The sequence below is a fragment of the Taudactylus pleione genome, unplaced genomic scaffold (genome assembly GCF_031769625.1).
Source record: "Taudactylus pleione unplaced genomic scaffold, aTauple2 ptg000015l, whole genome shotgun sequence".
NCBI classification, from domain to species: domain Eukaryota; kingdom Metazoa; phylum Chordata; class Amphibia; order Anura; family Myobatrachidae; genus Taudactylus; species Taudactylus pleione.
The window spans coordinates 34302850-34306319 of record NW_028284417.1 but is presented as its reverse complement, the minus strand read 5'-3'; the positions used below and the strand labels follow the sequence as shown (position 1 = coordinate 34306319).

General features: G+C 40.2%; 1 pseudogene; it reads right to left on the bottom strand.

Moving 5' to 3' along the window:
* Positions 1 to 1998: 1998 nt before the first annotated feature.
* LOC148542217 (5S ribosomal RNA) lies at positions 1999 to 2115 on the bottom strand (annotated as a pseudogene).
* Positions 2116 to 3470: the final 1355 nt, after the last annotated feature.

Sequence of the window (3470 nt, the reverse complement as noted above, 5' to 3'; positions counted from 1 at the left end):
GATACCTCCCTCTACTTGTTGCAACAAGTACTGTTCCTCACTTATGCCAAATTGGCATTTCTTTGGTTTAACGGTCAGACCTGCCCCAGTCATTTTGGCTAACACTGCATAGATTGATCAGGGGACCTCCCGTCTGCTGCCCCGTAGGAACTGCCTGACACCAGCACTGGCAGACTCCGTAAGTGGGGGATGAAATCCGGTGTGCTGTGACATTACCTTTCCCTATAGGGGTGAGCACCGAACAGCCCAAAAATGGTTTGTTAGGAAACTTCTGTTGTGATTTCTAGAGGAGTTGAGGTGCATGAATACTGAGGCCTTGACCTAACAGTGTTCTTCCGGACCCTTTCCAGTCCACAAGGAATTAAACTACCTTGAGAATTTCTGGAGTGCAGAATCTGTTTTACCTCAGACTCCTCTTGCTTATCAACTAGAATAGCCGAAGGCGAGTAACAGGGTATTGAAAATTGACTAATCAACTTTTTCAGGAGGCACGGATAACATTCAGTATTTTAAGCATTCCTGTGAGTTTCAGATGGTATGCCACCTTGTTGATCATTTGGAGGATCCAAAAGGGCCCAATGCACCTGGGAGGAAACTTCATCGTGGACACCTCCAATCGCAGATATCTGTGAACAACCAGACTCTGTCATCAGGACTCAGTAAATGATCCTCTTCCTGTCCGCAAACAGTTTGTACCTTGAGAAAGCCTTGCACGGAATCCTCTTTACTTATTTCCAGATACGGTTCACTTCTACCACAGACGACTGGGTGTGATATCACCCATTGGGCTGGTAACACAGGATGCAGACCATACCTGATAAAGAATGGAGAGTAATCCGTTGCCTCGTGACATAGATTATTGTGGGCAAATTTGGCCCATGGCAACAAAGATACCCAATCATCTTGATTGGCTTAAACATACATTCGAATAAACACCAGATTCTGGTTTATTCGCTTTGTCTGACAATTACTCTGGGGATGGTAGTCTGATGAGAAACTTACATAGTGACCACCAGAATCCTTGGAGAATCTGTCCACCACCATCCAGATAGTAGCCTTGGCTGGATGGTTAATACATAAAGGCCATGGAGATAATGGGACCAAGGACGATCAGGCACTGATAGTGGACATACAGTAGGGAACCCGAGGGAGGGTGAAGTGGGATTTTGTGTTGAGTACAGGGAATCCAGGCTGCCATGTAGTTCTTGACAAACAGTAGACCACCAATATTTCCTGAGGATTAACTCCAGGATTCTCTCCACACCTGCATGACCGGTGAAACATGAACAATGTGCCCATTGGAGTAACTTTGCACGGAATTCAGGTGCTACAAATGTCTTCCCTGGGGGAATCTTCACCCTGTTGGTTACTGCTATAAAACAAGTGGGGTCCAGGATAAGCTTAACTTCATCCGCCGCAGAACATTATACCCGGAACAAATGATCAACTTTAGTGTTTTTACTACCAGGGCAGTAAGTGATCACCAGATTGAACCAATCGAAAAAATAATGACCCTCTGGACTGATGGTAGTTCAAACTGCGTTGTCTTGAGGTACAAAAGAAAAGGGAATGATTCTGCACAGAGCTAAAGAGTAATCTATATAATAATAAACCAACCGTCTCATAATCATGAAAAATTATCCATATTTAGCATATGTTGGTGGTGCACCCAAAGCCCCATATATACGTACACAAAGTATGGGGAGAGAAGTAGGGCTATGGTCTGGGGCACTCTTTAAAGTATAACTAATGTCATTAAAATGTAACTTTTAATAGTATCAATAATATTGTAATGTACCAAAGGATATTTATAAAATTAGATTTGGATGGTATAAGTCCATCCTATATATAGTAATTATCATATACAGAAATTTCTGAAGGCGAATTTTATTAATATATGCACAGTCCCATTTTAAATGTGGTTAAAATAGGTAATACTGTTAACTGAAAGAAATATTGTCTGACCAAGTGGAAAAACAATCCCAATTTATATATTCTTATCTACAGCACCTGGTCTTCCCTGGAAGTCACCTTCCAAGTACTGATCAAGCCAATTACAATTTAGCTTCCAAGATCAGACGAGATTGGGCAATCAAGTAATGTATGGCTGTAGATATTATGGGAAAAATTACACACTTATGGATCAGACCAATATATATGTAGGACTAGTTAGATTTAAGCAGTCCATTTGTTGAAAAAGTAACCATAATTAAATAAAGAATGCACAGGCAGACTCTATTTGCAACTTAAATCTGTATATTAATCTCATGATGTTGATATATGCTAATATAGCCTATTAGTTCCATAACAAGGCAAAGCATATATTGTAAATATATCTACAGAGCCATATAGCCAAATGCTTCAATAAGTAAATTTAACAGGTTGTGTTACTGCCAGGAGTACAACCATGTATCAATTGATTAATTAGTGGACAACATTAGTTATTCAGTCCAAAATCACACCACTCAGCATATGTATGAAGCGAGATACATGTAAAAAAACCTGTGTACATTAGCTCTCTATCTATATATATCTCTCTCACCATGCTCAGCTAAAAATATACATAGCACAACAGCGCTATTGCGCTACATGTAGATCAATACAATCAGCTGAACCATGCATTAGAGAGACTCTGCTGTGTGATGGTGCATATACAATACCGCTCCTGCTATCAGTTTCCAGAGAAAGTCCAACCCATATGCTGGCTGGACAATTGTGCATAAATCAGTATGGAAGGACGCGCGTTTCGCCCGGCTGAGGGCTTGTTCACCTCATCCACATCCCATAATTGTGTTACTTCTGTATAAATACCCTACACCATTATCTCAGCAACCTATGATTCTCTAGTAGGCGGTAGCTCACCAAAGGGCAACGCCTTCATCGGTCTCAGCTGATCAGTCAAGGAACCAATAGGATGACATCCAGCGCAATGCATGTTGGTTAATGTAGTCAAATCCCGTGCCGTTTTGATCAATTGATGGCGGTTACACAATTTCACCCTACCAGATCCTATGTTTTGAGTCAGCCAACCAGCTAGCACAATGCATGCTGGTTGATGTAGTCTAACTCCACACTGTTTTAACATGCATTTGACGGGCGGTTACACAGTTCCGCCTTACTAGATCATGTATAGGAGACACACAACAGTGTGACGCTACGCACACTGGATAATGTAGTTTTATTATGACTTGATAGTTAATCCAAAATTGATACAGCAATAAATATCATAATGACCAGAGGAGAAATAAATAAGGTGCAGAATCTAATCCACATATTGCAGAGGATATAAAAGTTATCAAGACTAAGTGCCTATCAATGGTAATAAAAGTAAATAAAGAAAAAATAAATAAAAAAATAAATAAAAATTGATAAATAATAAATAAAGAAAAATACAGGGGTAAGGTAGGCAGAGATATTCCGCTATACATGCTAGTAAATGTAGTCTCGTCCAACAATAGGAATAGCTAGAC